Source organism: Macaca thibetana, chromosome 4, assembly GCF_024542745.1.
Source record: "Macaca thibetana thibetana isolate TM-01 chromosome 4, ASM2454274v1, whole genome shotgun sequence".
Taxonomy (NCBI): Eukaryota; Metazoa; Chordata; class Mammalia; order Primates; family Cercopithecidae; genus Macaca; species Macaca thibetana.
Genome location: NC_065581.1, coordinates 7037027 through 7060968, shown reverse-complemented (window position 1 = coordinate 7060968; position 23942 = coordinate 7037027). Strand labels below are relative to the sequence as shown.

Here is a 23942-nt window from a genome sequence, read left to right as displayed (position 1 = left end):
CAGAGAGTTTGCCCACACAGTGGGATCAGATGCAGGTGGTTGTGAAATGACAAATGCAACCAAATCTGAGTCACCCAGGGTGACGTCCAGAGCGTGTGGATTACGGCAGCCCTGGCTTCAGTTGCCTCTCTTTCAGATGCTTCCAGCTTTACCAGAAGCCTGAAAGAGCAAAGGGGAGGAATGGAAAGGGATTTACTACTACTTTGCAGGTTTTTAGAGGAAGGAGTGTCGGCTATGGAGGATAAAAATGATTTGGAGGAATTATCAGTAAAAGTCATTTATCCAGACTTGCTCTTGCCCCCAATGAGGGCAGGTGAAGGCAATCCTTGTCTCCTTTTGAGCTGAGGCAGAGAACAGCAACAGGCAAAGACTCAGCATGACTCCAAAATTGGGTGGGGGAGGGGCGAGTCAGTAGCGTGGGCTCAAGTGCCACACTGCAACACCTGGGACCACAAGCAGGTCCACTAGCTCATGGTGCTGTGGGCCAGGTGTCCTGACTGACCCGTGGCTCCACTCAACAGACTGCTGGAAAGCTCCTGGCCCTACCTTCAGTAAACCAGAGGTCTTGGTATATATATACCCATCTACCAACATTATAAACACGATACATCAGTTCAGTAAACAAGCACCCAAAGGGGGCCTACCAGACCTAAGGTACATGAACCAAAACCTTCTATGTCAGGGCTAAAGTGGAACCCAGGTTCCCTGCTGCCCAGCCGCACCTTTCTGACAACAGGATGGTGCCCCTCTTGAAGGTGGCTCACCTGGAACTGGTAACCACGAAGTCAAATATTAAGCCAGAGTTATGTGATTCAGCTTTTCAACAAGTCTATGGCTGTAAAGAAATAAAGCTTCCCTATGTGTGTACATCACTGCAGTGGCTTTAGGCAATTCAGATATCCTGGGTGCTGCCTCTCAGTTCATCCTGTACCGGCTGCCATGGGATGCACTCTCTGCCTCAGGCCAAAAGCAAACAGTAAAGTAAGGCACGGCAGCCACCCAAAGCACAGACACACAAACCACATGCCCACTGCTGAGGGTGTCTCCAAGGCCTACGCAGGCCAGCCTGTCACTTCTCTACTCAAAAACTTTGGACTCCTTACCACTTAAAGAAGAAAAGGTCGAATCCTGCCCCACCGTTCCACCTTACCCCACTATCCCTCCAACTCATCTTCTCAGACACCTTCCTTAACACCAAATTACACTGTAAACTCAAAACCAACCTGCTTTCCCACTGGGCTCTCAGCCCCTACTTGTGCTTTTCCTAGAAGTGCAGACCCACTCCTGAGAGCTTCTGTGAGCCTGGCCTTCCCATGGGAACTTGGCTCAGGGTCCACATGGCATAAGAATTCCTTTCATAATGTCAACTCCCCAAAGGCAAGAACCACCAAACTCCACCATGCCTAAACCTAGCATCCTAAACACAGCAATTGCTCAATTTAGGGTATTTCAGATGAAGCTGGAAGTATTCAAATAACATATTATGCTCAAATCTAAGCAAACTGAGAAGAATCAAGACAAACAAATTTTTTTTTTTTTTTGAGATGGGAGTCTCTCACTCTGTTGCCCAGGCTGAAGTGCAGTGGCGCAATCTCAGTTCACTGCAACCTCCGCCTCCCGGGGTCAAGCAATTCTTCCTGTCCCAGCTTCCCGAGTTGCTGGAATTACAGGTGCCCACCACCACAGCTGGCTAATTTTTCTATTTTTAGTAGAGATGAGGTTTCACCATATTGGCCAGCCTGGTCTCGAACTCCTGAACTCAGATGATCTGCCCGCCTTGGCCTCCCGAAGTGCTGGGATTACAGGTGTGAGCCACCGTGCCCGGCCCCAAGACAAACAAATTGAGTCAAGTGGTAGAAACTCTCCAGGTACCACCGTATATTGAGATTATCTAAAACAACTCCTCTTAAAGCCTGCCATAAAGCTTCCTGGTCATGTGTCACTGGCTGCATGATCTCAGAAACAGGAGCATCGCTAAGCCTCAGTTTCCTGTCTTTAAAAAGGGGAAAATAATAGCTACACCTCATGAGATTGTTGAGATGATTATGCACAGAGACATACATGGTGCTCTGCTTCCCCTAAGTAGTGTGCCCTGGTTGAACCCACTAAAGGCAGCACTTTCAGATGCTGTCCCCAACCCAGCTCCCCTCCAGGTGCCCCCAAAGCTCCATTTCAGCTTCCCAGAATCCTACTTCCTCCTGCACAATCCTAGGTCAAATGTGAGAACACATTAAAAAACAAAACTAAACAAAAAATGTTTGCCAACAATTTGAAAATCACAAAATGAAACAATCCGTTTTCAGTGATGAAAATGATTGAGGTACGTGTTCTGTCCAACCTACCAAATTTACAGGAGGTCTACCCACATTTTGCACAACCCTCCCATCCAAGTCCCTTAGTCCATGAGTACAAGCTTTGAAATGTAAAAAGTCAGGCTATAAAAAATTCGTATTTCTTCCCCAGAGGACTCTGAAAACCTGAGAGTACAAGGCAATGTTGTGCCTCTACAATAATTACTACACCATTAATTGTCTTTGGGGCCTGCAGGCTGACTTCCTTCACATTCACTCTAACTTTTCAGGCCTCCAACACATGATGCTGCTTTGTTGGCTGTTTCAGCTGCAGTGAAGGGGGTGGATCCAAGCAGAGGACCAGGAACATCTGAGGGGCAGAGCTGTGACCCAGATGAGGGCACATGCTCTGCAGGTGAGCAGCAAGCTGGCAACTGCTGTAAGGCAGCTCCACCTTTTGAACAGATTCTGTTTCCACCAGACGCTGCCAGCCCCTAAAGCCGTCACCCACAGAGTCATCAAGACAGCAAATTAGCTGGCCCTCTGCTCACACCCTGTCCCACCCTGCAGTCACTCCCAACTGACACACCAAACTCGGGGTTACTAGGAAATACATTGTCCCAGTTCGGCTCCCAGTATCCATCCTCAGTATTTTTGAGAAATGAGTCCCTCTCCTCTAAAGAATTCCAAACTCTAATGACCTTCAATAAGTACCAATTAGTACAACACAATTAGGGAAGTCTAAACACTGTTGAATTCTATTTGCTGAAAATAAATGTTCCCACCTTTCCACTATCATTTAACAAGGCTTCAGAAGGCAGCCCACATATCCTGGGCTGAAAAATCTCTTGTAAAAGAAAAAAAAAAAGGAAAAAGTTATTCTGTTAAAGAGAGTACCAAATTCCAAGTTCACACTGCAGTTTGCTAAACACCTTGCCTTCTCTCCGACTTAAATTTTCTAAAGGGTTAGCAGTTCTCTGAACCACAGAGCTGCTCACATCACAGTCCTGCTCCAAAGCATTTGATGGCTCACAACAGACTCCACCACCGAGCCCCCGTCCATTTTTCCAGGGCCAACACCTCTCGTCATTCCAACTCAACACAACACGCCTAAGCCCTATCCTCCAGTCACATTCCACATTTTGCCCTACCCTGTCCTCAGCTAAGCCTCGCATTTTCATACTCCAGGGCCTGTACTTAAACTGCTCTTTTTGCCTAGAAGGACGTTTTCCTTCCCCACATCCTCCTCCTCCACGTGACAAGCCCTGCACATTTGAGAGCATCACTTCCTCTTCTTTTCCCAACCACTTCCCACTTGCAGGCCCCTCCACTAGTCCTTGCTGGTTATGAGGCACTGACGAGTTTTAGGGCAGGGACCATGTTTTACCCATCCTTGTGTTTCCAGAGTCTGGTACCTGGGGCAGGTGTCAAGAAACAGTTCTTGATACAGGCTCGCTGACGGTGATATTCCACAGATGAGAAAAAAGGAGCGCAGAATGCTGGCCTCCTAATCCAGATTGCTTTTCACTATTATTTTGCTGAAACTACCCAGCTGCCGTGAAAAAAATAACAATGATAATAATAGTAGTGGCCGGGCGCGGTGGCTCAAGCCTGTAATCCCAGCACTTTGGGAGGCCGAGACGGGCGGATCACGAGGTCAGGAGATCAAGACCATCCTGGCTAACACGGTGAAACCCCATCTCTACTAAAAAATACAAAAAAAAAAACTAGCCGGGCGAGGTGGCGGGCGCCTGTAGTCCCAGCTACTCGGGAGGCTGAGGCAGGAGAATGGCGTAAACCCGGGAGGCGGAGCTTGCAGTGAGCTGAGATCCGGCCACTGCACTCCAGCCTGGGCGACAGAGCCAAACTCCCTCTCAAAAAAAAAAAAAAAAAGATAATAATAGTAGTAAATAGAGAAGATAGGTCAGTTATAACTGAGCTGGTAGCACACAAGACGTAATTCTCTGTTACTAGTTTCCAAACACTCCTTCTGCCAGCACGGTGGCTCATACCTGTAATTTCAGCACTTTCAGAGGCAGAGGTAGGCGGATCACCTGATGTCAGGAGTTCAAGACCAGCCTGACCAATACGATGAAACCCATCTCTACTAAAAATGCAAAATTAGCCAAGCGTGGTGGTGTGTGCCTGTAATCACAGCTACTAGGGAGGCTAAGACAGGAGAATCCCTTGAACCTGGGAGGTAGAGGTTGCAGTGCACTCCAGCCTGGGCAACAAGAGTAGGGGCGGGGGGAATAAGGCCAAGCGCAGTGGCTCACACCTGTAATCCTAGCACTTTGGGAGGCCAAGGCGGGCAGATCACAAGGTCAGGAGTTCAAGGCCAGCCTGACCAACATGGTGAAACCCTAAAAATACAAAAATTAGCTGGGTGTGGTGGTACGCACCTGTAATCCCAGCTACTCAGGAGGCTGAGGCAGAAGAATCGCTTGAACCCGCGAGGCAGAGGTTGCAGTGAGCCGAGATTGTGCCACTGCACGCCAGCCTGGGCGACAGAGCAAGACTCCATCTCAAAACAAACAAACAAACAAACAAAAAGAAACAGTCCTTCTCCGCAGACAGGAAGAAGCAGGAAACAGACCTTGAAGTACTTATTGTAATTCAGGATCTGCCAGTTCCATAACTTGCTCTGATGCCCTCACAAAGGAGCAAGGCACACTGGGGATCCCCATCCCAAATACACTCTAAGAGACAGAACAGGCTCCTCTCATTGCCCTCCAGTCCGCACAGTTCTTCCTGCTTGAAAAGCAAAACAAAGAGACAACACCTCCCAGAGGCGATCACACTTGAGCAGTGGCACATGTCACTGGGCCTCTTAGAATCACCCCAATACCAGTTTTGAGGCAAAACCTTGAGTTTCCATATTACGTAAAAGAATAAACTATAATAAAACAACAATGAACCTGTTCTCAAGGCACTGGCCCTACCCAACGCAAAACTAAATTCCCAAATGCTCACAGAGCTTAGAGTCTCTTCAAAAGAGGGCAACCTATGAGTCTGAAACAGGGCTGAGTACTTTCAGGGAGGTTAAAAGTGGTGCCCACATGAAAGGTTTCAAGAGACAGGAGAACCCCCCCCCACCACCACCACCATTAACCACATGGAGGACTAGCACAAGCCTGGAGTTGAAGCCCCCACTCCTCCACTTCTGGGACATCTCCCACCATGCAAAAGATCATCTCTGTTCTACACTCTCACCTTTCCAAGGGGAACAGGGTGACAATTCCACACTGGGCAGGATTTGTCCAGTGTTTCACTCTACCTCTCCACCAGGTCTTTCCCACGTCTTCTGCTTTAGTGTCTTATCGACCTCCCTTCTATAAGGGCTCCCAAATCCCAGTCACCTGGTTTGTGTACTAACACCACCTTTGCAAACTCCTCACTTCCACAAAACACTGCATCTCCCTCCTGACCATCACAGAAGTGAAGATCTAGCTTATGTTGTCAAATACCGGCTGGAATAAGCTGTTCCACTGGTAAGCTGTAATCTGCTGTTTCCACAAGCCAGGACAGTTTTCCCCTTGATGTGCCTCACAAGGAAGGCTCTGCACACAGCAGGTTTTCAGAGAGTTCTTGTTTGGTGAATGGATCATGTCCCTGTGACAGGTAGTCTGCCAGGGGTCAGAAGCACAGCTCAGAGTCACACTTCACAGTTTGAGCCCTACTAGCTAGCTGCTTCTCTGGGTCTCCATTTCCTCATCCGAATCTACATCATGGGGTCAATAACAACTGCATCTACATCATGGGGTCAAAGAATTGTTGTGATGAATGAATGAGATGATGCATGAAAAGAATTTAGGCCGCTGGTAACTAGTACAGGCTCAATAAATGTTAGATCTTATGACTACTGCTCCTACTGCCATCATGCTGGGAGTATTTCTACATGAAAAGCCTAACAACCAACAAAGGGTGAAAACTAAATTATAACTTTAGATTGTTGACATGTCAGAATGGAGTCCTATGGAGTAATCCAGCATGGGCAGAAGAGAAACTGAAATGCCTAACTTCTGGTTTATCTGATTTAAAGCAAATACAGGCAGGCCTGGCCCTGGGATGTTTTTCACCAAAGGTGGTCTGTTACTTGAATTCTGGGGGTTGAACTTATTTAAAAGTACTCTAGACAGATTAATTTGTAATATAACCACTTGCAGTTTCTGGTGTTTAGGACTGGATTTCTGTGTACTCTGTTTCCTGAAGAGACACAAGAGGCAATGCTAGCTACCATGAGACTTCTAGAGACAAGCTGGCTAAATGAGCCTTTCCGAAATTCCATTTCCTGCAAAGGTAACAATGAAATAAATAATGATCTCTAAATATAATAATTTGGCCAGTGCTAACCACACCACCTCCCCAATACACATATACTCCCCGCCTTTTCTTGAGCACACCACAAAAGGAACACATGACCACACAGCATCCAGCATCTACTCTCCAGGGCAGAATAGAGGGACGAAGGCACAAAGCAAGCCTCAGAACACACAGGCCACCATGTTTGCCACATCTACATCAAGAGCTGCTTAAACAAAAAGTAAAATCAACGACAAACTCTCAGACGGGTGACCACCCGGGTCCCAGAGCTTACTGCCGCCAACAGGACCAAACACGCGTACACTCTCTTTCAAAAGCAGAGTGTCCACTTTTAAGGAAAAAGTAATCTTTATATCATGTATCCCAATATCACATTCTTAGCAATTAGCAAGATGACAGACCTTTGAGTACACAAAGAAGGGACATATCACAGATACCCTTAAGACATATCACATGAGGCCAGGCGTGGTGGCTCACGACTATAATCCCAGTATTTTGGGAGGCCAAGGCGGGCGGATCACGAGGTCAGGAGATCAAGATCATCCTGGCTAACACAGTGAAACTCCGTCTCTTCTAAAAATACAAAAAATTATCCAGGCATGGTGGCGGGCGCCTGTAGTCCCAGCTACTAGGGAGGCTGAGGCAGGAGAATGGCGTGAACCCGGGAGGCGGAGCTTGCAGTGAGCCGCGATCGTGCCACTGCACTCCAGCCTGGGCGACAGAGCGAGACTCCGTCTCAAAAAAAAAAAAAAAAAAAAAAAAAAAAAAAGACCTATCACATGGCCTGGCCTAACTGATGCCACTCTGAACTTCTCTGAGAAAACCTCACTAAAATTCCAAAACACGTATTTATTTATTAACTTATTTCAGTGATCTCCTCTGGTCCTCAGGAGCCTTACGTAAAGTACGTTCAACTTTCCGCCGAGAGTGGTGGCTCTAATCCTAGCACTTTGTGAGGCTGAGGCGGGCAGACTGACTGAGCTCGGGAGTTCGAGACCAGCCTGGGCAACACAGTGAAACCCTGTCTCTACTAAAATACAAAAAATTAGCCGGACATGGCAGCATGCGCCTGTACAGAGTCCAGGCTCCTCGGGAGGCTGAGGCAGGAGAATCGCTTGAACCCAGGAGGTGGAAGCTGCAGTGAGACGAGATTGCGCCACTGCACTCCAGCCTGGGCAACAGGGCGAGACTTTGTCTCCAAAAAATAAATAAATAAATAAATTCAACCTTCATTCACAGATGATGCAACAGATGGTCTAACATATCCAGAAAACAGTCATATGTAAGACATGCCAATACCCCACAGCCTAGAGACACCAACAAACCAGGGCCCCGAGGGGCAACACCACAGCGAGGCAAAAACACAAATGTTTAAGGTAAAACACATCACCCAACAGAGAGTATGTGTGGTCACCACTATCTAGCACTCTTCAAAATAAGTAGCTGTGGATGGGTTATCCAAAAGTGAGCTGCTACATGCTTGTCACCAGAAACTGGTTTCTAAATGTACTATCAACACCAATTTTGGATATTCATAACAAGGCAATTATCTAGCATGCTGTATTTATAACACACTTCTCATTTGACCTCTAAATCTACACATCTGCTTAGGTCACACTGAAGTGGAAGACTCCAAGTTGTTTGTAGAGTACCTTAAAATTTAAATTTTCAAAAATACACTTAAGTCCAGTTTTTAAAGTTTTCTTCCTAGCCATCTCCTCATCAAGCTATTCCAATCAGAAAAAGTGAGGAGTGGAAGGTCTTCATTGAGTTTTGTTCCCATCTATTCAATTCATCTGATCAAATACAGGACTGGGCCAGGCACGGTGGCTCACGCCTGTGATCCCAGCACTTTGCGAGGCCAAAGCAGGAGGATCACTTGAATCCAAGAGTTCGACACCAGACCAGGCAACACAGTAAAACCCCACCTCTACAAAAATTTTAAAAATTAGCTGGGCATGGTGGTGTCCGCCTGCTGTCCCAGCTACTCAGGAGGCTGAGGTGGGAAGGTAACTTGAACCTGGGAGGTCAAGACTGCAGTGAGCCATGATCACAACACTGGACTCCAGTATGGGTGACATAACAAAACTTCATCCCTTAAAAAACAAAAAACAAGGCCGGGCACGGTGGCTCACGCCTATAAACCCAGCACTTTGGGAGGCCAAGGCGGGCGGATCACGAGGTCAGGAGATCAAGACCATCCTGGCTAACACGGTGAAACCCTGTCTCTACTAAAAATACAAAAAATTAGCCGAGCGTGCTGGCGGGCGCCAGTAGTCCCAGCTACTCGGGAGGCTGAGGCAGGAGAATGGCGTGAACCTTGCAGTGAGCTGAGATCGCACCACTGCACTCCAGCCTGGGAGACAGCGAGACTCCGTCTCAAAAAGAAAAAAAATAAAAAGAGAGAGACAGATGTGATCCGTCTCAAAAAGAAAAAAAATAAAAAGAGATAGACAGATGGAAATTCACATTCTCCTCAATGTAGGAGAACACTACATGGGGCTCAAAGGAATGTTCAGGTTATATCCATCAGGGTTGATACCTCATAAAAGAGAAGCTTCCTTGGAGCATGCTCACCTGAGGTTTTGATGAGTTATTTGATGACATTAGAGAAAAGCATTACCCAAAATGGGAGCCCAGTAAGACCTTCACGTGAAACCATCTTAAAGGCTGGTGGCCCAACTGAGGCAGGCACCTTCCCTCGGGAAGCAGAAATCTTCAGTAGCAGACAGCCACTTGCTGAGCAGCCGGCGCACACCTTGATGGACGTTTCAGGGTCAGACTGCACCCCGCCTCCCCGTGTTGCATAGAGCAGGGCAGCACACCTGCACTCCAGCTTCTAGTGTGTATCAAATCAGTGGAAAACATGTCACAGTCGGTTTTGTTCCAAAAAGATTTTGTTTGCCATTTAAAAAAAAAAAAGTTAATTAACGTAATAAAAACCAAAGGACTGCCTGGGGGTAGGGAGCAAGTCAGCCATCACCAGAGGTATTTAAATACCAGCTAGACAATCACTCCATGGGGACAAGTTCCACTTCTTGTGAAAGGGGTCAAATAAATCTTCTCCTTTGGCACCCACAGATCTAGTGGAGGGCCCAACACATTAGATACACAACAAGTGTTGTTGACTGAATGAACTATGTTTTCACACAGATTACAGGTCAAGCAAAATACTAATGTAACTCTAATATATTACGGGCATCGGGTGACCACTGAGGTACTTTATGTGGTTCCAACTAAGAAATAAGTTGGAAAATCAGGTGATGAAAGGAGTTCCGATGCTCCTAAGTAAACGGCTTGAGCCACTGTGAGAGTCCTAGCTTGGTCCCTACCCAAAGGTCCCTACCCATGAACCCTGTACTAAAGTCAAACAGATAAAGCATTGCTAAAACAAACTTCAGTGCTTTTAAGATTTAGGTCTAGGCAGGATGTGGTAGCTCACACCTGTAATCCCAACATTTTGGAAGGCCAAGGTGGGTAGATCACTTGAGCCCAGGAGTTCAGTATCAGCCTGGGCAACACAGTAAAATCCCGTGTTTACAAAAAATACAAAAATTGGCCAGGTCCGGTGACTCACGCCTATAATCCCAACACTATGGGAGGCTGAGGCGGGTGGATCACCTGAGGTTGGGACTTCGAGACCAGCCTGGCCAACACGGTGAAACCCCATCTCTACTAAAAATACAAAAATTAGCCAGGCGTGGTGGCAGGCGCCTGTAATCCCAGCTACTCGAGAGGCTGAGGCAGGAGGGAGAATCACTTGAACCCAGGAGGCAGAGGCTGCGGTGAGCCAAGATCGTGCCACTGCACTCCAGACTAGGTAACAGAACAAGACTGTCTCAAAAAAAAAAAAAAATTAGCCAGGCATGGTGGCGCACGCCTGTAGTCCCAGCTACTCAAGAGGCTGAGATGGGAGGATCGCTTGAGCCCAGGAGGTCGAGGCTCTAGTGAACCGTGATCACACCACTGCACTCCACCCTGTTGACAGAGCAAGGCCTTTTCTCAAAAAAATAAATAAATAAATAAATAAATAAAAAATTTAGGTGTACATCTCATCTAAAAATAATTCAAAAGCTCAGACCATCTATAAGAAATTTTTCCATTTCCTTTTAGCATCAGGAAATTAAAAGAAGAAAAAAGAGGATAGAATAGGAGGCAGCCATTGGTTTTTTTCCCATTAGCAAGAACATAACATCTGTTTCTCACTGTTACATAAGTACTATTCATGCTTCATCCATACCATGCACTTTTTTTTCTTTTTAAGAAGGGGTCTCACCCTGTTGCTCAGGCTGGAATGCAGTGAGTGGCACACTCACGGCTCACTGCAGCCTCAATCTCCTGGGTTCAAGTGATCCTCCCACCTCCGTCTCCGGAGTATCTGGGACTACAGGTGTGTGCCATCATGCCCGGCTAAGTCTTGTATTTTTTTGTAGAGACAGGGTTTTTTATCTTGTTATCCAGGCCAGTCTCAAAGTCCCAATCTTAAGTGATCTGCATGGCTCGGCCTCCCGAAGTGCTGGGATTAGAGGCATGAGCCACCACGCCCGGCCTAGGCACTTAATTTTTAATCAACTAAAACACAGTGTAAGTAAAGAAATAGCTGGGGGAAAAAAAAAAAAAAAAAAAGCGGGCGGGGGGGGGTGGGGACATAAATGTAGCTCTTTAAAAAGTAGAGAACACACCTTGTTCATAAACCTTGATTAATCCAGTTTCACTGTCAGAGGCATCATCATCCACTCAGCTGCAAAAGCTAGAGACCAGGAAGCCAGGTCTCCCTTCCGCGACCCTGCCTCATCACCAAGCCCCTCCCACCCCTTAAACCTTTATCAAATCCTTCTAAGCTCCCTTTTTCTACTGCCACCGCTGTTTTCAAAGTTTCAAACACTGGCATTCTAACTGACATTCTTCCAAACACAAGGTAAACAGTTGCTTCCTTCTAGCCAGGTCTGTTCTCAACTCTGGGTAGGAATAATCTTTAAAAATGCAAATCTCATCATGCTAATCTGGCCTAACACTTTTCGTAGCTTCCCAGAGTTCCTAGTAGCCTGCTCTAGCCTTTATCTACCGCACCACCCCTGTAATTCACTGGTTCTGTGTCTTGTCTTCCTCCAAACACACTGTGCTTCTCTCGTTTCCCTGGACACACACCTCTCTCCAACCTCAGGGTCTTTGTACAAGCTATTCAGATATTAGCTCAAATGTCACTTCCACAAGGTGCCTTCCTTGACCGACCTCCCAGCATCTTTCACTCCTCCCATACACACAAAGACCAATGCGATTAACTGGTAGCACGTACCACAAGTATAAAAATGACTTCTTAGTTGCTGAACATGTCTCTTTATTTTCTTTTTTGAAATGGAGTCTCACTCTGTCACCCAGGCTGTAACGCAGTAGCATGATCTCAGCCCACTGTAACCTCTGCCTCCAGGGTTCAAGCGATTCTCCTGCCTCAGCCTCCTGAGCAGCTGGGATTACAGATGCCTGCCACCATGCCCGGCTAATTTTTGTGTTTTTAGTAGAGACGGGGTTTCACCATATTAGCCAGGCTGGTCTCCCAAAGTGCTGGGATTACAGGCGTGAACCACCATGCCTGCCATTTCTTTCGATGCAATATATCCTCTATGAGGCTTTCAACTATCTTTCCCATACTGGTAAGCTTGGTGCTTAACACAGTAGCCTTGCATAGTGGATATTCAAATAGGTACTGAATCAATAAAAATCTGTAAATGTTGAAAAAAAATAACACCAGGGGAGGCCAGGTGCAGTGGCTCACACCTGTAATCCCATCACTTTGGGAGGTCGAGGTGGGTGGACCAACTGAGGTCAGCAGTTCGAGACCAGCCTGGTTAACATGGTGAAACCCTGTCTCTAATAATAAAAAAAATAAAAAATAAATAAAAATTAAAAAACACCATGGGACTGGCAAATTTGGTGGTAAAAAATTGCCTGTTTCCAAAAGGAGGCTAAATCTGATACTGAATCACACTTCAGGACAGGAGGTTGTGAAGCCTTCTTAAGTTTCTGAACAAATGGTTCTCAGAAACCTTATTTTCATGATTTAAATACAATCAAATTCAGAGACATGCACGTTAAGCCTCCTTTAAATTATACTTGGTTTTAAACTTTTAAGTAGAACACTTCAGCCAAATACATACAGATTTAACTAACCAAGTCATAGAAAACCTGTTTGAGATGTTCACTAGTTTTATAAAATTATCCTCCAAAACATTTAAAATTCCTAAAGCAAAAGAAAAACTGACTTTAAAATAATCTATTTTCTGGGCTGGGAGCGGTGGCTCACGCCTGTAATCCCAGCACTTTGGGAGGCCAAGGTGGGTGGATCACTTGAGGTTGGGAGTTTGAGACCAGCCTGGCCAACATAGTGAAACCCTGTTTCTACTAAAAATACAAAAATTAGCCAGGTGTGGTGGCATGCGCCTGTAATCCCAGCTACTCAGGAGGCAGAGGTAGGAGAACCTCTTGAATCCAAGAAGTGGAGGTTGAGGTGAGCTGAGATTCCGCCCCTGGACTCCAGCCTGGGAGATAGTGCTCTTAGACTCTGTCTCAAAAAAAAAAAAAAAAATCTATTTTCTGTATTGGAGAGGAAAACATACAAGCCTCCTGATAAATAAAACTATGTTAGAATATTATATCTGAATGTATCTGCCAGATCTGAGCCTAAACTCTAGTTAGCAGGTAAGCACTTACTAAAAAATATTTACAGTAACGTATTTTTAATCAACCAGGATTTCACCTTGTATAAAAAATACCAAGAACTTCCACACACTATGTCTTTTTTTGTTTTTGCTTTTTAAAATTCATGTCAGGTGCAGTGGCTCATACCTGCAATCTCAACACTTTGGGAGGCTAAGGTAGAAGGACTGCTTGATCCCAGGAGTTTAGGAATTTGAGAGCAGCCTGAGCAACAGAGAGAGACCCTGTCTCCAAAAAAAACTATTGTTTAAAAAGGAAACCTAGCGGTGTGCGGTGGCTCACGCCTGTAATCCCAGCACTTTGGGAGTCCGAGGTGGGCAGATCACCTGAGGTCAAGAGTTCCAGACCAGCCTGGCCAACATGGTAAAACCCCATCTCTACTAAAAAAAAAAAAAAAAAAAAAAAAAAATTAGCCAGGCGTCGTGGTAGGCGCCTATCATCCCAGCTACTCGGGAGAGAATCACTTGAACCTGGGAGGTGGAAGTTGCAGTGAGCCGAGACTGCACCACTGCACTCCAGCCTGGTTAACAAGACTGAAACCCTTCATCTCAAAAAAAAAAAAAAAAAAAAAAAAAAAAACCAGGAAACCTATTCCATGGTTCACCTTTGTGTTTCAGAACACCCACCCCATCTTCCTGGTTATCTCCCCTATTTGTGAAGACATATCTACCTCTTTTATGAGAAAATTAAGATTTTGATTTTGTATATTCAGAGAAATGTTTTGTTTTTTACAATAAAATGTCAGAATAAAGGAAGCTCCCCTAAAACAGTGAAAGTGATTTTTTATAAATATGATCTAAAATCAACTATTATCACATGTGTATATTGCACATACACACACACATACAAACACATAAAGCAAGATTTATAGCCTGTAGGTTTCTGGCTTGGTATTCTGTTTTAAATCCTAGGAGTAACGGAAAAAAGAGAAGTTAAATTATACACAGACCAACACTCCTATTAACTCATACCACTAATGAAACAAAATTCTAACTAAGCAGAGAAAATGGGCCCACACATTGGAGCTCTGAAATTATTTTGGTCTTTGATCTGTGTGCCCATCTCTCCTATTTAATGTAAACTTCAAATCAAGAGCCATGAAAAATGGTTATAATTAGTAAAGGCCCCAGTGTGACAGCTTTTAGCGCAACCAGGCATTAACAAGGAGTTTTTTTCACTTTTACATTAAGCTGAGCCAACTTTTATTTTAGAATTTCTGTAATTCAAAATTCTTTCCCACCAAAGCACTTAATTATTTCCCACCTAGCACCACCTTCTGCCTGACGGGTATGCTGAGATCTTTAGTTCATGTCCATTTCCTTCACCGAATTTGTAGCACTATTTAGGCCTTAGCTTCCAAATTACATGTGGCTATTCTCCAAAATCTTCAAAAACTCTCATTTTTGTATCAGAAATCAACACACAGTGGTGAGTGAGCACCAACTATGCAATCGTTCTAGGTATAGGAGATAGAAAAATATTCTTGAAGTGAGAGAAACATGTTAACAGATAAAACAGACAAGACTTGACAGATGGGGTTAAAAGTTATTCACAACAGAAAAGCTAATTCTCCGTAGAAGAGGTAGTATTTAAGTTGGGTCTTGAAAAAAGAGTATGAAATCTTTATTGCTGAAGGAAGGGGATGGGGATGCAACAGAATGAACAATCCAGGCAACAGGAAGCAGTAAGAATCAATTCAGTGTGGCAGTGGGGCAGAAGACAGTGACAAGAGCTGAGACTAGAAATTCAGCTTGGAAGCAAAATTCCTTGTATGCCAAGTTAAGGAGTTTGGATTTCTTCCTGTAGACAACAGAAAGCCAAGAGATGTTTTTAAGCAGGCAAACACCACGCACAGCTTTAGTTTTGATGACTCTGGCAGCAGAGTGGAGGATGAACTGCAGTAGGGAGAAACTGGTGGCAGGAAATTAACTTGGGAGGCATTTGTGACTTGATGAGGGCCTTAGGTCAGAAACGATAGAACAGTCAATGCCAGGGCCAGACTGGAGTGTGGTTTTGCAGAGGGCCTGGTGACTGACAGAACATTGGGGCAGGAGAGACAAGCGTCAGGACGGCGGTAAGGCTCCTGGACTAGAAGGCTGGGTGGATGGTGATCACCTTCCAGAAGGAAGGGAGAGGACTTTCATTTTTACAAGTACCTGCAGGGTAAGGTACTTGCAGGGTGATCAGGGTGACAAAAGGTTCAAGCTTAGGAGAAGTTAGTTGTAAATGGAGATACAGAGTTGGGAGTTGGCAGTTTACAGGTTAGAGGAGAAGACAGAAAAGCACCAGAATGCAGGGGCGTTCTGCAGGAACAGGACTTATTACCAGGTATGGGACTGCAAAGGTGGCTGCAGAGCAATGGCCCTGAGCACCATCAGTACGACTGATACCAACGGGACACTGACTAACTGCTGGTTTAAGATGTAAAAAGAGCTATCTTCAAGTATTGCACATGTCTATAAAGTAAGTGGGAGGCCAGGCCACTCTAGGGGTGACTCTGCCTACCACTGGCAGCCCTTCCTTCTCTGGAATTCAATCTCTGTCTCCCTGTTTTCTTCTCCCCTCCATGGTTTCCTCACCTCCTGTCTGTGTGATAGACTGGAAGGGGTGGGGTGGGAAGGCCAAGGGTCAGATCAGTAGCACTTGTTGGCTAAAAGATCACTCCTGTCACTATATTAGACATTTCTGGTCTGAGGCCTGGAGTCCCTTAACATAAAAATAATCACTGCTTCCTACCCTGCATCCCCTTATTCCCTTCCTATCCCTCCCAACCACAGCAGCTGGCAGCCATCCACCCTCTCAAGAGGAGATGTATGGACAGAGGACCCGGCTCAGAAACACTGCCCTATAAAAACGGCAGACGGTTATGTAAGAATTTTGCAAAAACTTGAGAAAATAAAATACAGGAGACTACGAATGCAAAAACATTAACTGTCAAGCAAGTAAGGGCTAGTTCAAACACATTAAAAAAAAAAAAAAAGTATACTCCACATACCTTAGAGCATGAAGGAGGGCTACAGATGACAGCACCAGAGCAAGTTTCCCAAATAACTGAAGAGGTGCCTGGGAAAGCTGAGCCATCTACCAGAACAGCTTCACAGAGCCAATGAATATGTTTTGTTTTAGAAGCAGATGACTTTTAGAATTTTCATTTACTATGGGATTTTCAAATACATTTAATGCCACTTAATGTTTTCCTCAACCCCAAATTTTCTGTGAAAATTAGAACTTGCCAACCATGGTACCTCAGATACAAATAAGAGCTTACTTGCTTTACGGAATTTCAGATTTATAAATATATCACATGCAATACAGGGAGTGCACCCAGTGGACTTGCAGATGAGACACAGGCCACGACTACCATACCTTTCAAGCAGGCTTTCTCAACCTCAGCTCTGCTGACATATGGGGGGTGTTCTGTGCACTCTAAGATGTGGAACAGCATCTCTGGGGTCTATGCACTAAAGGCCAGTAGCAACTCACCCCTGCCACCCCCCTCCCCAGAAACACTTAAAAATGTCTCCAGACATTGCCAAAAGTCTCCTGGGGGCAAAACCACCAGGTTGAGAGCCACTGCTTCAGAGTAAGCCCCAAGCTTGTCATCTGCTTTTTCCTTAAAATTCATCCCTCAGCCTGATCAACATGGTGAAACCCTGTCGCTACTAAAAATACAAAAGTTAGCTGGGCTTGGTGGTGTGTGCCTGTAGTCCCACCTGCTCAGGAGACTGAGGCAGGAGAATTGCTTGAACCCTGGAGGTGGAGTTGCAGACAGCCGAGATTGTGCCACTGCACTCCATCCTGGGTGAGAGTGAGACTCCGCCTCACCTAACTGAACCACATTAAGAATTTGCTAGTTCAGTTAGTCTCCCAGCACTAAAAACAAAAAGTGCTGCGTTTCCCCAATTTGAACATAGACTCCTAGGCAAAATTTGACTAAGGTAATGGAGGTGTGCAAAATTCTGGAAAGGAAATCCAGAATGGATACCCACAAAGCTTCCTGAGCTCAAAATATACCACTTTCTTCCCTTTATAGATTTTGACTTTCTGGAACATTTACTTTGTTCTTACAACAATCTCATGAGGTAGAAAGGCTACTAAAAAGATGCGTATCACCACATTCATCAACAGAAATGCTACCAAGAGAAAGAGTGCTTTTTAAAATTTCCTTATACCTTCAAACTCAATTGGGTTTATTTTGAAAAGGATCTAGTCTTATTTAAAACACACACACACCATACACAAGGAGATAAATAGGCAGTATATATTTAATGCTGCTAAGTCCTCTTGAGGTCAAGCTGACTCTAAAAAGCAGCTGTTCTACAGGGCTAGGCTGGAGTTAGGAGTTCTGGGTTCCAAGTTTGATTTATTATCAGTCCCTGGGTGGACCACAGCGCAGCTGTAAAATGGGTCAACATACCCACCCAACTCTCTTAGTGTTCCTCTAAGCATAAACATGGAATCTTTGCTAAAGGCCTCCACATAAGCAGGGTGAAATTAACTAAGCCCTAGAAGGCATATCTGAATGAAAAAGAAAACTTTTAAAGTGATTAAACCACCAGAAGTATCACACACTTTTATAACAATCCTATCCTATAGTCTCTGAAAAGGGTGAAAAAGAGATGAAATACCAAGCAAGCTAGGGAAAAACAAATAGAGCATTTAAAAGCTTTATCTAATTACCCCCACTGAGACGTTTTCTCTTCAGTCTGGCTGTCTGACAATGCCTGTGGGGGTTTTCATTCTCTTTCTCCACCCACCCTCATGATGTCTGCAAGCCCTCAGGTGAATCCCTGCAGGAGCAGTCAGTACCCAGTCCCGGGACTTTACAGAGGTTTTCGAATTCTCTTAGCATTACTTGCTTGAATCACACTGAACAAACAGTCTCCACCCTCTCCCACTGCTTTTGTCTGAAGCACCTATTCACAGGCAGCCACCTTTACTGGTGGGCAGACTGGCTAACTTCAATACCCTTGAAGTCCCACCAAAAGCAAGATGCACCAGTCACTCCCAGTCTCCTCCTCCCCATCCGCTTCACCCCAACGCGCCACTGCCAACGGCAGAGTGCAATCCCCAGCTACACTCGGCTGCAGTTCAGACCACGCTGAACACCAGGGAACATGACAAGAGAAACTGAGGGGAACACAGTCGGTGACACTGCCGACAGGACTGGGAACATAGAAGTAAAAACCCCTCTCCACCTTCCTCATTCTTTTACCTCCGTGGTAGTGAAAACATCAGCAGTCTTCTTTTCTGTATTCTGCCTTCTATGGGAGTGGGGGAAATTAAAACTAAGTGATGCATTTCAGAGAGCACACCGTATGCTTCCCTCTGGCTTTCATAGAGTGTACCTTTTCCCTCTGACATAAGGCGAGGTCCCTGCAACCCTCACCCTGTGTAGAAATCACTGTCTGACCCTTGCTCTTTTAAAAGTGCCATGGCTACTTCTACCCAAAAATCACTCCCTAAATCAGGAAAGAAGAGAGAAAAGAAACAGAAAGAAAATTCATTTATCAACTTCTTAATCATATTTGGATATAAAAAATATGACTCAACACTGCCTGTTCAATAGGTCAGATGTACACAAATTAACCTTGAAGCAGGGAAACTTTTGGCTTACAACAGGCTTACCATTCAGCCAAGAGATGATAATTACCAATCATGGCTTCAATTAGATTTCAACCATTTTATCTCGCTGAAAAACTTCGAGATACTTGAACATACTTATGGCAGAAATGTAATATACATCATACATATTTTTGTTTTCTAACATTTGGCCAGTCCTTCCAAAGCTACTCTGAACCTAATATAAGAACCTAATATAATTATTTTTAAAAAGATATCCATGAACTGGGTGGAATAAGCTGCATCAGGGAGGTGGAATGAAATGGAGGAGGAGCCCTATCAAAACCTAATCTAAGGGAATGGTAATCTCAGTAAAGGGGGAAAGAAAGCTATTGTCCCCTTATCAGGACAGACTACATTGCATACTTTGAATTGATACTAAATTGCATTTCTATCTTTGAATACAAATCTGTTTGATGTGGAATAAAAGAAAGACATAACTTTATGGATTATGTAGAATTTCCAAAACAAACCAAGGAATCAGTTATTATTACTAGAAATAAGAGGGTACTATACACACAAATCCTCAGGAAGGTTCAACCTGAACACATTGGTAATAGTCAAGAAGTCTACCAGACAAGCTGCCATCCAACACCACAAGGCTGGTCATAGAGTACTTAACTTCAATTAAAGACACTTACAAAAGAAAGAGATTATTTAAATATAATAACAAAACCAAAACAAACTTAACATCCCACCTTCCCGGGTCAAAGGACATAGAAGATTCAGAAATTAATTAAACCCAGTAAATAATGTAAAACAGGGAAGGATTCCCTTTCAAAAATGCTTCGGTTAATTTTAGCATCCTTCTGTTTAGCTGCTTAGCAACCCTTATCCTATGACCTTCTAAGCACCACCTACTTTTCAGAAGGATAATGAATAGAAACATCAAAAGAATTCACTTCTGTTTCCAAAGAATATATTTAACCAATTTTTATAGGAGTTAAATTTGTATTAATTATGCCGTGCAAAATCCTAAAAGGGTAGCATTTTAAAACTTCATTAACTGGGACATTTCCTTAGTTGAAGGTGATAAACGATGTTAGCAAGTGAGCATAAGACAGCAAGCAAAGACTTCCAAACTGACCTCAGAAGTGGAATAACACAACAGCTCAAAGTTGAAGAGCAAAAACGACCTAAGGCAGCTACACTGTACAGTGCCTGGCACACAGCAGGTAACCAATAAACTGCTGTTGATCAGATGCTGGACTAATAAATGTAGGTTTCTTTTCTTCCTTCAACGTGTTGTACCTGTGTTGGATACAAATAAGGCCTTGGGAGTCTGCCTGAAGAAATTTAAAAGACCCTTCAATCAAAAGGTCGCTTGCTGGAATATGTAACTAGTTAGGAATGGATGCACCACCTGTACCAGCTCAATAAGACGCATGTTCCCCACCACATAACAAACACTTGTCTGCCATAAGAGCTTAGCGTCTCATTTTCTGATGAGAAATAAAGCAGTATCTACAAAAACCCAGAGAATGATATTTCACATAACAGTAAGCATCAGCAGCATTTCTTAAGAGTATTACACATCCAGCAAATCCTCTTTTAAAACAAGACATTCTAAAATGCAACCAGTTTAGCAGTATTTTTAAGACAAAGACAATGCAAATTCATTAACCTAAAATGGAGCACAAGCTAAGCAAATAACTAAATCAAAGAGTTCTTCTCTCCCTTTCTTTTGTAAAACTGGGGGAAAGGTATTTTTTTTAACACATTTAAAACTTGATTAAAGTCATTCAAATGTTTAATACATCAGTGTAACCAAAGCTCAAAGTACATCAAAGCAGGACCCATCAGCGGGTACCCAGAAAGCTCCCTCCAAAGGGCAGAGGTAAACACATACATACACACACGCGCGCACACACCACCCCTAAAATAGTGATCCGTCTTTGTATAAATTACTTGTAGAGTAGCTCGAACCCATTCCTTCAAAAGTTCTGTGGACTCTTGAAGATAGTACAGAACTCAACGTTTGTTTTTCAAAGAGGTTTTAGCCAACACTTTGGCCTCTAACTCAGACTTCCGGGTTGAAATATGTCTTAGAAACTATACCTGCCTACTTCAAAAAGTACCAAATCTAGAGGATGATTTTCATGGGTGTGAAAAAACAAAACTAAACCACATTCTTTTCTTGGCAGTTCTCTTTTCCCCACTCCACTTCAATTAAACTTATTTCAGAATCAACTCGCACATATGCAGGGTCCACTACATATACAAAGGGGAAAAAAATCTCAAAAATAATGGGGATGCACTAGAAACTCTGCCATTGCAGAGACAGAAATTCCTCGCTATTTCCAGCAACACCATTCAACAGGCAAACTTTATTCCCACTGGCTTTTAAAGAGCTAAGCTTAAATCTAAACTCTTAAGAGGGTTCAATTTTCTACTAATGAAAACCCCCGGACAGGTTTTTCAACATACCAAAACGTTATACTTTTTTATTCACCCTTCTGTCTGTCTCCACATCCACCACCATCACAAGCAGCAACAGCAGGAGCATCCTCAAAAGACGAAAACCCCTCCAAAGTGCCCCGAATGTGTGCTGCTGCTGGCTCTGAAGCCGTGTAGAATTTCGTAATGGAATGTGAACTGCTCGTCCGGATCTGGGCTCACGTTCTATCTCCTAACCAGTAAGGAGCGAGAGAGGGCAAATCTGCTGAGCAAGGAGAAATACTTTCCTCCTCTTTTATAACCCATCACGGATGCACGGCGGCCGAGGGGCGCGAGCTGCACGCGGCGCCTGTCAAGCGGCCCGGGCCCGCACCCCGTGGGGTCCCCGCGTCCCCCAGCTCCCCGCCCCGCCCGGAGAGGAAGGCGGCCTAGCCAACCCGTGGGCTCAGCCGACGCGCCCCGCACTCACGCGCGGCCGCGGAGCAGGTCACATCCTCGACGCGCCCTTGGCCCGGTCCAGAAAACACGCCGCTTCCCAGGGAAGGGGTCGGCGACGGGAAGGACCTCCCCTGCTCCTTAGCAACCATTAAGGTCGCAGTTTCCTAAGAGACCGCGAGCGGGGAGGGGGCGCGGGGGGCCCGGCCCGAGGCTTGTGCGGAAAGTAGGGGAGAGCAACAACGGGCCCCCTGCCCCCACCCAGCTAGACGCTGGGGGCCGGGATGGGAGGAGGAAGGGAAGCCCCAGAACTCGCAAAAAACTGGTCCAGCGGGCGGCGGACAAAAGTTTCCGAGCGCGCTCCACAGCTGGGCGGTGGAGCGGGCCCCGGCGGCCGGCCCCGCCTCGGATGCTCCCGGCCTCCTTCCTGTGCTCGTGACGGCGCCGAGCCCCCCACCCCCTCCCCCGCCCGCGAGGCAGGCTAGCTCCACACCGAGGGCTCCCACGAAAAAACGCACCCCGCCAACGGAAGGGCGAGGGAACAATACGTGCCCGCACGGCTCGGGCCCGGTCCCCTCCTCCCCTGGTCCCCCGGGGCAGTGGTCGGCGTGACCACGACCTCCAGCCGGGAACCGGCGAGGGCGCGGGGCTGCCCGCGGCCCCCTCCCGGCCGGCGCCGTCCGCCCGGGAGGATCAAAGTCCGCAGAGCAGGGCGCGGCGGATGCTCCCACCAAGCAGCCCCGAGCAGGCACCCCCGCTCGAGCACCCCGAGCAGACACCCCCAAGCCGGCACCCCCGGATACCTTACGGCGGCGGCGGGAGGGCGGGCGCCGTCATCTCCGCGCTTCCCGGCCCGAGAGGGACTCGAAAGTATGTAGGAGAAAAGTTTCCCCTCCCACATGGGGGGGAGGATGTCGAGGGAGAGAGGGCGGAAGATGGAGAGCAGCGCTGGGAAGATGTTTCTGGCCGGCGGTGCGCGCACCATCCGAGTCCCGGCGGTGCTGGTTAAAAATAAACTCGGCGGCGCGGGTCGGGCCGGATTCCTGCGCTCGGACGGCTAATATGGATGCGCATCAGGTCCTGCTGGCGGGGCGCTGCGGCGGCTCGCGCTGGGAGCTGGTTGGCAGAGCCAGCGGCTCGGGAAAGGGAAAAGAGCGGAGGAAGGGGAGGAGGAGGAGGAGGAGGAGGAGGAGGAGGAGGAACGGCCCGGCGCGCAGCCCGAGGGGAGAGGGCTGCCCGGCTCATCCCTGGCCGCCCCGCCAGCCCGAGCGCACGCTGCGCGGCGTGGGGCGTGCGGGTCCCCGCCTGCGGGACACGCCGAGTTTCTAAAGTACAACGCGCTCTGCAGACTTCACCCTCCCCATCCCCAAAGTTCTTTAAAAGGTCGCTCCGGCTGTGCCCCAGATGTCTCGCTGCCGCCGGAGTACCGCGAGTCGGAACCCGGGGCACGTACTTACGGCCGGGCAGGACGCTTGGCTCCCAGGCATGATGCGTTGGGGACCGGTGGGCTTCAGGGAGAGACCGAGGAGAGATGCAAACTTGTTCCGGAAAAGGAATCAAAATGGCGTTTCTGGATGTGCAAAGTTCATCAACTCCGCAGTCACTTCCCCTCCTCCTCTTCTCCCACAGGGAGGGAGGTGGGCGAGGAGCTGGCGACCCCAGCGCCCCAGCCGTCGTCCCGGCCCCCGTCTCGGCCCCCCGCCCAGCTTCCTCGCCCGCACGCTCGGAGTCTCGCTCTCCCCCTCTCACCCTGATAAGTAGACACATCACGTGTTGCTCCTGCGAGTCTCCTGGGGACGTGTTACTGAGCGGCCGCGGCGGCGGCGGCGGCGCTCGGACTGGGGGGGTGAGGGGGAGGACCGCGGTACCCGCCTGTCCCCACCGCCGCCCCCGCCCCGACTTTAGCAGGATGACCGCAGTTGCCATCCCGGGAAGGATGGAGGTGGAGTCCCCTCCCCACCCCCCACCGCAGCCCCAGGTTTGCCCTACGCCCTCCCAAGGCGCCCCGGGCCATGGGAGGGCCGGGCTGCCCGAGGGTAAGGGTCCGGGAGGCCGCGACTGAGCGCGATCCCAATCGTCCCTTTGCTCGCAGGCCACCTTCTTCGGCCACCGCGCCCCCTCCCCTGCAGCCCCTCGCCGCGGGCGACTCCCCGCCCCCGG

General features: G+C 46.8%; 1 protein-coding gene across 7 annotated transcripts in view; it reads right to left on the bottom strand.

Annotated features, from left to right (window-relative positions):
* The window catches only part of RREB1 (ras responsive element binding protein 1), a 147580-nt gene extending 123868 nt beyond the window's left edge, over nucleotides 1–23712 (bottom strand). For 2 of the 7 annotated variants that reach the window (XM_050789347.1, XM_050789353.1), the window contains exon 1: nucleotides 23240–23510. The gene's annotated coding sequence lies outside the window, so the exon portion shown is untranslated. Of the gene's footprint in view, nucleotides 1–21816; nucleotides 22197–22585; nucleotides 22925–23235; nucleotides 23511–23531 lie in introns of those variants that run through there. The other 5 variants (XM_050789354.1, XM_050789352.1, XM_050789349.1 and 2 more) reach the window with 5 other exon arrangements.
* Between the last annotated feature and the right edge of the window lie 230 nt (nucleotides 23713–23942).